The sequence below is a fragment of the Stegodyphus dumicola genome, chromosome 1 (genome assembly GCF_044657685.1).
Source record: "Stegodyphus dumicola isolate Sdum_Otavi_A_Nest chromosome 1, ASM4465768v1".
NCBI classification, from domain to species: domain Eukaryota; kingdom Metazoa; phylum Arthropoda; class Arachnida; order Araneae; family Eresidae; genus Stegodyphus; species Stegodyphus dumicola.
The window spans coordinates 166,258,937-166,272,060 of NC_140768.1; the positions used below are offsets into that span (position 1 = coordinate 166,258,937).

Genomic DNA, 13,124 nt, shown 5'->3' on the forward strand with positions numbered 1-13,124 from the left:
ATACAACGTCTTGAACTCAAAGCACTACAACTTACTTTCCAAAACATACAAATCAGCGCATTAACCTTTGTCATAGGTTTCTTAAAACTCAGCAAATAAAGTTTACTTTTTTAAAAGTCACCATTTATGTTATTTATTATAGTATGCAATAATTACTTCTTAAAGAATAAATATAATTGTTTTAGAATTCAAAACATTTATCAATGGCACTTTTGCGCATATTTGAATATCTTTTTTAGCATTATTCCCCCCTTTTTTATGATAATTTTGCACCTTTTAAGTCTTTTTCTTTCTAATGAGTTCCCGCGTATGAGAGATATATTTCGAAATATTTCCTGCCCTAAATATCATCATTTATGCTATTTATTATGGAATATAATTATTACTTATTGTAAAGAATAAAATTTAAAAAGTTAATATCAAATAGAATAAAAAATTTGAAAGCTTTCAAATTTTATACTACACCCAAAGAGGCCTTTTTTTTTTTTAACGTTCTGTGGGTTGCCTTTATTTATTAAATATCATGTACTTCGCACTTAAATCATAAAATTTAATTCAACAGCAACATCGCAAAATAATTTTAAAATGAGCGTACCTTTAGAATTTCCGATACACAGTCTCGCGCGCTAGAAATATTTTTTTTTCCCTTTTTTACAGTGTTGCCATTGCTCGCTTTGAAATCGTTGAATTTGTTAATAAAAAATTCTTTAAAATTTTACATAATATGAAACAGATAATAAAATAAATTCCAAACTTCAAATTTGGGCTTCCAGATGCCCATATTCGAGTGGAAAAATACGTTATTCAAAGTTTGATGGCTCTAGGTATCGTCGTTTTATCATAATGCGAGAAACATACATACATTTATGCAGATTCTTCATTATTTAAATTCTTTAAATATAATATTTTGTGGCAACAGTTTGAAAAGTGAAGCGACGTTTTAAGTTTTCAACGCAAAATGCAAAAACGAAATTAACAGGCCTTCTGGGCTAACGCCCTTTGGGCTAAAAACTGTTTTAAAATTGAATTTATTTTATATTAAATTTGCACATATTTGTATAGATTTTCAGCACTGTTTTTCTCTTTTTCGATGAAAGTTTCGCACCTTTAAGTCCTTTTCTTCTTTTTTTACTGATGAATTCCTGTGTATGGTTGTTACACTTTGAAATACTAGTATTTGCCGTTTTAAAAAAGGGTGTTTCGAAGTATTAAATGCGAGATTTTCTGCAAATCATGCAATTTACGAGTGTTCGCAATAAGAAATATACTAACTAGATTTACGGTTCCAAAAAATATCCTCATTTTAACTCGACAAAAACAGTATTTTCCCACCCTAGATTTTTTATCTATTGATTGACTTTGTTCGAACAACTTGGAGTTTTTTCACTTTCAAACCGTAATGTTAACTTCAAATAAGATCTATTAAAAATAAAAAAGAGACAAAAAAATAAATAAATAAATAAATAAATAAAATAGGGAGAGGAAGAAAAAATAAGTAAGCAAAATTTATCGTTCTCCATGAGAAATAAGATAAGATGCCAAACTGGTTTCAAGCGTGGCACGTGCACTTTTCATTCGTCAAAAAAAATTTTTTTTTTTTCTTTTACTTTTTATTTGCAGAAAAGTACTATTTTATATCTTCGTACCCGCTTTTAGACCATTTTCAAGGGTATCTTCAGCTTCAGGAGAAGTTTTGGTTTTGAACATGAGCACCGATATTCCTAACTTGTCAACATCAGACATCACCTTATGCATTTGACCAAATTAATGAGAAGTGGAGTTTAAGAATTTATGCGATTGCTTTTTTTATACCGACCAGTGCTGGCAATTCGGTTGCACACCAAAAAATACAGTTACCCTCGACTAGTTTTCTTATGCTTTTATTTTTCGTTACTCAGAACCTTGGAGAGACGATGGGATGCAAATTTACGGTACACAGTCGCCATTTTTTGTCTATCGCGATAAATCGCTTACTGTCTCTGTGCTGTATTACGATAGTTTTTCCAATGTTTCAAAAACTTTCATTCTTATTAAAATGCAAAAAGTCCAAATAATAGCGGCTTTAAAAGGCTTTCTTTTTTAAATTGCCTTTCTCGCGCTCGTTCTGTAGCATTTTTTTTTAAATTGCCCAACTCAAGAATTTTTATAAATTTGTTATATTTTAATTATTATTAAAATTTTTATTATTTATTAATAAATTTATTATTTAATAATAAATTTTTTATATTTATAAATTTGTTTTATTTTAACATTTAGCTTATAATTAACATACACCTTAAATGTTTTTATATTAATACAATTAATCTCTTCGTGGTTATCCTTTCTTTAAGATGAAAGTGATTGATATTATTTATAATATAAATCAACATTTATATTGTACGTCACATCGCTAAGGTCACCAGCTTCACAAAATACCAAAATCGTATGCTACTGTAGGTGTTTATCATTGGAAACTTTATTATTTGTATCTTTTATCATTTAGTGCAGGGTTTCTTAAACTTTTTTCAGTCGCGACCCCTTTTTATCACTGAGATTTTTTCGGGACCCCCAGGACCCCAGAATATTTACAAAAATTTTGTGGGATCCCATAAAGTACTGCGTAAATCCGACACACGCGTGAGTGAAACTGTCAATTGTTTCACTTGTACTATAAAATACTTTTGAAGTTTTAGGTCATTAACTTTAATTTCTAATTTTAAGAGATAGAATATTGTAAAAATTTTAAATAAGTAACAGACGAAATGACAGTGTCACGTACAAAGCAAGGAAAATGAACGCTTATATTGCAAAGAGAATGTAGAAAAATACCATTTTAAGCTGTTGAAAACTAAATTTAAAAGCTGATCTTTATAAGCTGTACTTCAAAAATCAGTACAGCGTTCTAGTTCATTTCCATGTTTTGCAATATATTTGATAGGTACTGGTAAAGAAAGGAGAAAGCTCCAGATATGCCAATGAATAGAAACAGAGATGATTGTGACCCCATTTAAAAAGTCCTGTCTTAGAGTAAAAAAACCTGACATAGTTCCAAATAAATCAGTATATTAGTGCAACACACATATACTTGCATACATACAAATTTTCAAACAATTTCTTTACCGAAGCAAAAAGTATGTTTATTAAATGTTAATTATGTTCCTCTATGTCCGTTCACAAAGTTACTTACCTTTCTGGTTTCTCAACATTTTAAAAAAATGCCATTTTTTAAGGGGGAGTTAAGATTCACATATGCAAAGAAATATACTTTTCTTTACGAACAACTGAAAGTTCAATATGCTCAGCAAGACATTTTGATGTAGACAATGATTTTTCTCTTAACGCTTCATTTTGATGTAGACAATGGCTTTTCTCTTAACGCTTTAAAACTTACTGTATGCATATTAACAAGAGTTGAAGACGAGAAAATTCTAGTTAGAAGAGAACAATTCATGTATGCAGAAAGTTTTGGTCAGTTTCAGTAAATTATCTCTAAATTCTATACTAATAGAGTCCTGAGAGGGATTTTCTGATCTAAAAATTTGACATGTACTTTCATTTAATAAAAATAAATAATGGTTCACGTGATTTAAGTTGTCAGTGTTCAATGATGTTCTACATTCTGTCATAGTCTCCCCACATAATTAAACGCACTTTCAAAATGAATCCATGGAAGCAGATTAAAATAGATTTAATCAATTTTGTCAATACGATCTATTTCTGTTTTCCATCTGCTTTTTAGCTTGAATATTTCAGCCCAAAAGTTTATATCAGTAATACTTTTGTTTATTTGTTTTATAAGGTATTTTCTCCCTCCTTCCAACATGCCTTCTTGGTGCAACGGTAGCACAGTCGGTGCGTATTCGAGAGGTCCAGGTTCGAGTTCCGGCGAGGGCATTGCCCATGTTACACGGCTGCTGCATCAAAAACCTAAAGACTCTGCAGTGGCGCCCGAACTAAAAGGTGGCGGACAATAAATCGTCACCACCACGATTTGGTGCCTGAATTCCCTAATCCCCAGTCGTCCTTTATAAGAGGGAGTATATAAAGCATTTTCTCCCTTCCAGCATGGCTTCGTGGCGTAACGGTAGCACATTCGGCGCGTATTCGAGAAGTCCAAGGTGAGTTGCGGTGAGGGCACTGCACATTATCTACATCTACTGGTTCGCTATAACCTAATGACCCTACAGGTTTTTTTTTTTTTCTTGTTTTTGTTTCTTCTTTTCTTGTTTCTGTAGAAGATTTTTGATATTTTCTTACTTCTTGGTCTAACAGGCATGTTTTCATGTTTTGAAATGACATTTGGTAAATTACCTGCTATTTTGACCTCATCAATGAAAGCTTGTTTCATAACACAGAACAGGATTCATGTCATTAAATTTGATGAAAAGAGACTCGCCCTAGAGGTAAATTATCTTTGGCCCGTAATCAGATAATTCTATATATATCTCTTTCAAAAAACATTTAAACACTTTTTTTAATAGATTAGTCTTTCGAAAATTCCTAATAATTTATTAAATCAATAAAAATCAATCCTGGGCATTAATCTTCAAGTTAATTGTGCATAAAGGTTAATTGTTGTAACGTCGCCAATGAAAACGACCTGAATTTGCATTTCTAGGCTAGCATAGCCTTTTATTATATACAGAAATTTATACAGTATTTACATTAAAGAAAGTGTTAAAAGTCACCTTTTCTACAACGGCGTGAGAAAAGCTTGAGTCCATGTACCCAACAATCAAGACTTGTTCTAGTCTAAACAAATTTGATGATGTATGAAACTATATACAGTGATTCCATTAAGAAAAACTTTAAAATACATTCTTTCCACAACGGTCTCGCGTCCACCCTCTTCTCGTTCGAATTCCGATCTCCTCTCTTCGGAGAAAGTCCGCCTCTTCCGGCAGAGAGTAGGCGAGATTTTTCTGCCCCTTTACTGAGATTTCTGAGTTCTGATCCGTGAAGAATTTGTGACCGACCGCCACCTTCTGTTCTCAATTTGCTTGAGAAGAAAAAGCGACGTTACGCTGTGGCCATTCAATAAACACGGTGCATATGATTTGCATCACGGTATATAACAAGGGTTACGGGTACATGCAATTTCTCAAATCCAGATTTGGGAAAGTAACAAATTCGGAATTCCGGCTATATCTGGACCACAGACTTCCCTATAGGAATGATAATATAGAAATGACATGTACAGGAATGGCTGCATTCAGTTTGCAGCCATTCCTGTACATGTTATTTTTGTTTTTAAATCTATCACCGATATCAGTCCGATGATTTCATTTTCAGTCAAGCATGATCAGTGCTGTTAAGATAACAAAAATTATTTTTTTACTCTTCAATTCATTTAAGAAAATACATATTACTTAACAAGTTATTAGTCCAAGGGACAATTTACCCAGAAGGACTATTAATTAATTTTCTTTTGGCATTTTGCGTTGATTCACTGTAAATGTTGGTTTACTTTTCAAATTGTTGCCACCAAATGTTATCGCCCTGTATTATATTTAAAGAAATTAAATAATGAAGAATCTGCATAAATGTATATATGTTTCTCGCATTGTGATAAAGCAACGGTACCTAGAGCTATCAAATTTTGAATAACGTACTTTTCCACCCGAATATGGGCATCTGGAAGCTCATATTGTGAATTTGTTTTAGTATCAAATTCATATTTTGTAAAACTTTAACGAATTTTTGATTAACAAACTCGACGATTTCAAAGCGAGCAATGACAGCACTGCACGGGTGTGTGTGTGGGGGGGGGGAATTAGGGGAATTATCATATAGACAACAGGCTCTCCTTCAAAGAACACATAACTTTAGTGATCAACAAGGTTAACGCTGCTTTAGCGGCTTTATACCCACTTACGGATAGAAAATCAAAGCTTGATTGAATAATCAAACGCACACATTACATTACGCTTTATTAAGACTGATTTTGCTGTATGCAGTGCCTGCATGGGCAACTAACTGCAAATAAGACGGAGAGAATAAAAATAAGTGTGCTACAGAATAAAAAAGTCAGAGCTATTACAGATGCATCCTGATTTGTGCGAAATCAACAAATTAATGATGACCTGAAAATTCCCTGTATCCATGATCAAATTCTTATCAATGCGCATAATGTCTTTGCAAGTATTCAAAATCGGTGCTACTTTGATAGACGGTTGCACGGATTTTGGCGATTTTTTTTGGCGAGTCATAAGACTTATGGTAAACCCATTGCTAGACAAGTTATTTATGGTAACCGATACTTTGTTGTCATTTTATTTAAAAAATAATGCGTTTTATTATGCATAAATTCCGTGTTTTAAATATTATTCATGACTTCTAATAATAAAAATGAATATAATTTTGTATTTTTATTTTAAATAAAAATTTTATTGTTTATGATATTTTATGGAATTTTATGTTGTGAATGATGTAATGAATGACGTCACGTTATTTTTAAAGTAATTGGTTTTAATATCTATAAATTTAATCTGTTAAATATGAAATTTTATTTTGTTGAATATCTGAAAATTTTTCGTTTTAAATACTTTTTAACTTTGAACTTTGATTCATGGTGCTGGACACACTAACTCAAAAAATCAAATAATTCAAAACATTCATATATCATATCGTATTTCTTATAAACATTCGTATATCAAATCTATCAATCAATCAATCAATCTTATAGTGGTAGTACAATTTAACTTTTAGGTTAGCGTTGTGAGTAACCTATGCAAAGGAAAAATCAGTAACCCCAAATTCAGTTAAACTCCATGTTTCTTAAAAGCCTCCCGGCTCAAACAAATGGAGGGACATGACAGAACACAGTATATTACAAGATAAATACACAAATACAATTAAATTTTAAACACACATTTATTAAATTCTTGAATATATTATATTATTAGTAAATATTTGGGTAACTGATCAGTATCCCCTACCACATATTTTTACTATGAAAATATCGCATCTGTTACACATATTTCAGCTTACAATAATCAAAATTTTAAATTAATACTTAATTTTTTTTCACAAATTAACAAGGTGGAACACATTATAATTTTCCAAATAAATGATTCTCATTAATTAAAGGGGAACATTTTCTGACTCACTAACTCAGTAGGTGAAACAAATTTTAAACACCCCAAAACTGGCCATCACTTGAAATAATAAATCACTTCTTAATTTTACTAAGTGTAATATCTAATTTATATAAGTAATAACAATATTGTCGCGTTTGCTTACTAGAACTCTGCTTCCACGAACGCCCTCTGACGAAAGGGACTAAAAGTAGTCAGTTGAATGGCTAACGCGTCTAACAGATGTTCAAACGATAGACCGTCTCCGTATACATAATGCTTGTAATCATTATAACTTGTAAATATTTTGTAGATATCTTTCATATGAATTAAAATTTCTTAAAAACGTTTATAGCTGTGTTCCGCAGTGAATCGAATTTCATCATAGAGACGGATACCGACAAGAAGGAAAGGCAGGCAGTTCAGGGCAGCCCTATTTAGAAGGTAAGTGAACTTTCACTTATCTATTTAATGATCAAAAAATTTTAATAGTACAAAGTTGATAAAATTTTTAACATGACGCCCGAACAGGGACTGCCAGTAACTGCGGTTTTCCTAACTATTGAAACTGTCTAAATTGATATCATTGATATAGATGATACATAAGCATAAATAATTAGCGAATTGCCGATACTTGTTGAATTATTGAATATTCAATAATGACGGAATTCCTCGATACATTGAAAAGGAAACGCGGCCACATAAGGGCTGCCGTTACAAAATTAATTGGCCGAATCGAAACTGAATTACCAAAAACAGAAGTGAATGCAGAGGAACTAGAAATTTTCTTAGAACTCTTAAATGAAAAATCGAACGAGTTAAAACAAATAGATGCCGATATAGAAAAATTAATAGACATAAAGAATCTAGACCAGGAATTAAACGGTGTTGACGAATATCGTGAAAGAATAACTACATTTAAATACACGCTAACAAAAAATTGAAAGAAATTAATATAGAACAACAAAAATTTAGTGTGTTAAGAAGCACTGAACAGTTAAGTGAAAGTATTATAGAAAACGTTAAATTCGAAAGTCATAATGTGAAGCTTCCTAAACTTACGATTCCGAAGTTTTATGGCGAGAGCTGCGAATGGCTGACATTTTGGAACACTTTTTCATCAGCCGTACACGTAATAAAACGCTTGATGCTATAAGCAAATTTAATTATTTGAAATCCTTTTTGGGAGGTACTGCTTATAACACCATTGACGGTTTCGATTTAACCGAAGAAAATTGCGAAACTTCAGTTAAACTCCTCACAGAACGATTTGGAAATAAAGATGTACTGATAAACACCCATATAGATAAATTACTGAAAATAAGACCTCTAAAAGATTCTAATGACATTCAAAATTTCCGTAAGTTATTCAATTATATACAGAAACATATTCGATGTCTTGAATCATTCAATATGACCTCAGAAACATATGGAGCTTTATTAACACCTATTTTTGGTTAAAACATTGCCCGCAGATTTGGTTTTGGAATATAATAAAACAGTTCGAAAATCAAATTACGATTTGAATCACCTAGTGGAATTTCTTTCTGAACAGTTAGTTGCGCGGGAACGCACATGCCAGACGGTCCAGCCAAAGGCGGCGCCGGAAAAGCATAACAAACTGAGTGAAACCAGACCTATTGCGAAACACACAGCTTCGGAGTTGATGAACGCAAGTTTGCGGGGGAGGAACAAACACCATGTGTTTTCTGCGACTGTTCTGATCACGAGTCTACAACGTGTAAACAAGCATCTTTATGGTCTACTGAGAAAAAAATGGGAGAAATGCAAAACGAAAGGAATCTGTTATCGCTGTTTACACCCACGGCACCTTAGCATTAATTGCACTTCTAGAATAAGGTGTGAATTATGTAAACAACGACATGCCACTATAATGTGTTTTAAAAACGAAAACGGAGAAATTAAAGAACACATTGAAAATAAGGCATGGACCTCATAAGAAATAGACTAACCCAAACGGGTTTTCTCCCTCGTCTGAGATGTTGCCCGCTGTCATCTTGATCACATCCGGAGGAGTAGGGACGACTTGCAGAAATTTAACATTGGTTGCCTATTGCAGCGTGTATAATTGTCAAGAAAAATCTGGTTGTAGCGCCTCATTTCACAAATTAGAATTTCTACATATTTTTATTTTTGAAATTGAGATTCATTTTAAAAAATTTTATCATATTTGTCAAGCATAATTAATGTTCCAAATAATTATGAAGCTATTGCATGCTTTCAGGGCTGGATATTTTTTTAGCTTTTCCTATGCCGTAAGGAAATTTGTAACAACAGGAATTTTATTTCAATTATATTTCATAATACATACAGTGATAAACATCTTTGACTCCTTAAAAATTTTTATACATTTAATTCTAATATTAAAATTGTATTTAACCGTAATAATTAATTTTGCTTGTATTTTATAGTGATTACTTTTTTAATTTATTTTTAGTTCTGCATAATTTATTAGCTCAAAGCGGCGGTAACCTAGAAAGGCTGTTAGTTTCGAAGCGGCATTTTGCGCTGTCTCACTATAAATGTCCGTGTCTCCTTGCAAATTGTTGTTACCAAATATTATCGCCCTGTATTATATGTAAAAAAAAGTTCTGCATAAGATATTTTTTTTTATTTACTGTTAATTTAATTTATTAGCTTAAAGCGGCGGTAACCTAGAAAGGCTGTTAGTTTCGAAGCGGCATTTTGCGCTATCTTACTATAAATGTCCGTGTCTCCTTGCAAATTGTTGTTACCAAATATTATCGCCCTGTATTATATGTAAAAAAATTAAATAATGAAGGATCTGCATGAATACATGTATGTTTCTCGCACTGTGACAAAAACGACAGCATTTAGAGGCATCAAATTTTGAATAATGTAATGATCCACCCGAACATGGGCCTCTGGACGCCCGAATTTCGAATTTGTTTCAATCTATTTCATATTTTGTAAAACTTTAACGAATTCTTGATTAACAAACTCAACGAGTTCAGAGCGAACACTGTATGGAAAATAGAAGTTTTATCTCCAGTGCGGAAATTCTAAAGATATGCTGTTTTCAAGTGCATGTGGTTTACGGGGAAGAACATGATATTCAATAAATATAGGTAACACACAAAACTTAAAAAAAAAGTTTCCCTTTGGGCGTAATATAAAATCTGAGTGCTTCTAGATTTTATTTTATCTTTCTTTTCCCATTCATTACGCTCAGAAAATTTTATGCTCCGAATTTTATGAATTATTAAAATAACTAATCCACGTTAATGTTAATAATTTAATGCTCATATAATCAAATAAATATGATCGTTTTGAGTTTATTTCAAAGTATCACGTACTATCAATCTTATTTAATTTATTTAATTTTACTTTATTTTTACGCAAAATTAAGTTCACAAATTTTGTGCTTAGAGTTTTTACCAAAGTAAAGATGTTTGTACAAGAATTACGCGTGAAAAAAATGCGCGAAATGCTGTAAAAAGTGCTTTAATGAGATACATTAAATCCTATTTGGAAAAAACTGTGGCTTTCATAATCTCATCACTATACTACGTATCACATTTAATAATTAAAAAGAGTTATGTGATACAAACGCCATAGGTTTTCAATGTTAAAGTAAACCAGAATGTTAAAGTAAACCTACTCTTTCTTGCCGACATGCTGGTGACGCACGCCCCGCCCACTGGGTTAGTCTATTTCTTATTAGGTCCATGAAATAAGGCCTTAACGAATAATTCATCCTATAAAAGTGTAATCTTGCAAACTTTAATTGTCAATGTTTACGGAGATGGTGAAAGCAATTTTATACGAATAATTCTGGATACCGGAAGTAGCAGATCATATATCAGCACATTTCTTGCGGAGAAATTAAAACTAAAATCTTTAGGTCAGGAAAGTGTCACTCATGGGCTTTTTGGAGGGATAGAAAAAAGGGAAAATCACAACAAGTATCTGATTAAGTTAAATAATCCAGAAACACGATTCACATGCGAAATGGAAGTTTTGAGCCAAAAAAACATATGCTCACATATTCCAAAATTGGAGGATAGGGAATGCTTAAAGAAACTTAGAGGTTACAAAATTTTTCCCAGTGATGTAACTAATGAGAATTCTTGTTTATTTGAAAAACATCCTAATGAAATACATATGCTTGCAGGAGCATATTTTGCCGGAAAACTCTTTACAGGGGAAATAAAACACGTAACGGAGAGTTTAGTAGTGATGAATACACACCTTGGTTGGACAATATTAGAGAGGACAAGGGTAAAGAGAAAGAATTTTAATGAAATTCTTTTATCACTACACATTAGTGACAGAAAAATTTGTGACTTGTGGTCTCTTGATTCTATCGGAATAACTGAACCAGCTCTTTCGCAAACAAAACAAGAAATAGAAAAAGCTACAGAAAATTATTTCATCCATACTGTAGAAAGAGATGACGCTGGAAGGTATCAGGTATCACTGCCATGGCTTCAAATTCATCCTGAGTTGCCAGATAATAGAATCCTTGCAGAAAAGCGTCGGAAGTCTTGCGTGAAAACCCTTCAGACAAAGAATTCCTTAGAAGCCTACGAAACTGTTTTAAAGGATTGGGTAGAAGAGGAAATAATTGAACCTGTCGATATTTCGGAGGCAGAAAAGATCAAAGGGCATTATCTGCCACATAGAGCAGTGTTTCGGGAAAATTCGACTACCAAAATTCGATCAGTGTTCGACGCATCTGCAAAGGAGAAAAATTCGGTGTCTCTGAACGACTGCTTGGAAAAGGGTCCTAATTATCTTGAACTGATCCCCAAAATTTTGAAAAAATTCCGAGAGGGGAAGTATGGAGTAATTTCGAATATAAAAAGAGCATTTCTTCAGATAGGTACGAACCCAGCGGATCGAGATTTTCTCCGGTTCCTATGGTGGGAGAAAGGACAGCCTGAAAAACTGACTATATATCGGCACTGAAGGGTTGTATTCGGCGTAAACGCCAGCCCCTTTTTATTCGCTGCCACGATTAACTACCATTTGGAAAATGTACCAAAACAACATCAGGAAATAGCTTCAAAGCTAAAGAAAGCCATGTATGTGGATAACTGCGTAGCGAGCGTGGAAGCAATTGAAGAATTAAACTCATTTATCAAAGGATCTAGAGAAATAATGGCTACTGCAAAATTTGACCTAAGAGGTTGGAAACATAATAGACTTAAAAATGAAACTTCAATTCTAAACCTTTCTGATAAAGATTATGAAGATGTTGTGTTAGTATTAGGATTGAAATGGGACTTGTTTGACGATACTTTGTCTTGTCACGTAAAATATGAAGAAAACCCTGTATTGAGCAAAAGATCTGTTCTTTCCGAATTGAGTAAAATCTTTGACCCAATTGGATTTACTAGTCAAATTACTCTCATGCCTAAATTGATTCTGCAAGAGTGCTAGAAACAGAAAATTAACTGGGATACTAATCTGCCGAATGATCTAGCAAGGAAATTTTTCACATGGTCACCTCAGTTAAAATATTTGAAAGACATCAAAATTTCTAGATTGCTTCCCAAAATAGACGAAAGTACCACTCTGCATGTATTTTCGGACGCAAGCAAGGACGCGTATGCGACCTGCATTTTCCTTAGAACAGCGCTGAGAATGGAGTCACTTGTCAATTGATACAATCTAAAGCGAGAGTTGCTCCCCTAAAAGCACTCACACTACCTCGACTAGAGATACTCGCTTGCACTATTGGAGTCAGGCTCTCTCATACAATAAGAGAAGACGTGAAACTAAAAGAGGTTCCAGTTTTTTAGTGGACGGATTCCAAAAATGCTCTGTTTTGGATAAAACAGAAAGAAAATTGGTCCACTTTTGTAGCCAATCGAGTAAATGAGATTCGAAAATTGAGTAACCCAGATCACTGGCATCACATTCCCGGAAAGTTTAATCCTTCGGATTTGCCATCACGCGGTTGCTCTGAAAAGGAATTGAGGAAATCCGAATGGTGGAAAGGACCAGATTGGATTTATCGACCTCCAGAAGATTGGCCTATTGCAGATGGAGAACATCCTGACTTCGATATAGTAAATGGAG

At 33.1% G+C, this 13,124-nt stretch overlaps 1 protein-coding gene across 1 annotated transcript in view; it reads right to left on the reverse strand.

Annotated features, from left to right (window-relative positions):
* The window catches only part of LOC146999389 (uncharacterized), a 180,657-nt gene that overhangs the window by 12,941 nt on the left and 154,592 nt on the right, over positions 1–13,124 (reverse strand). The window lies entirely within an intron of this gene.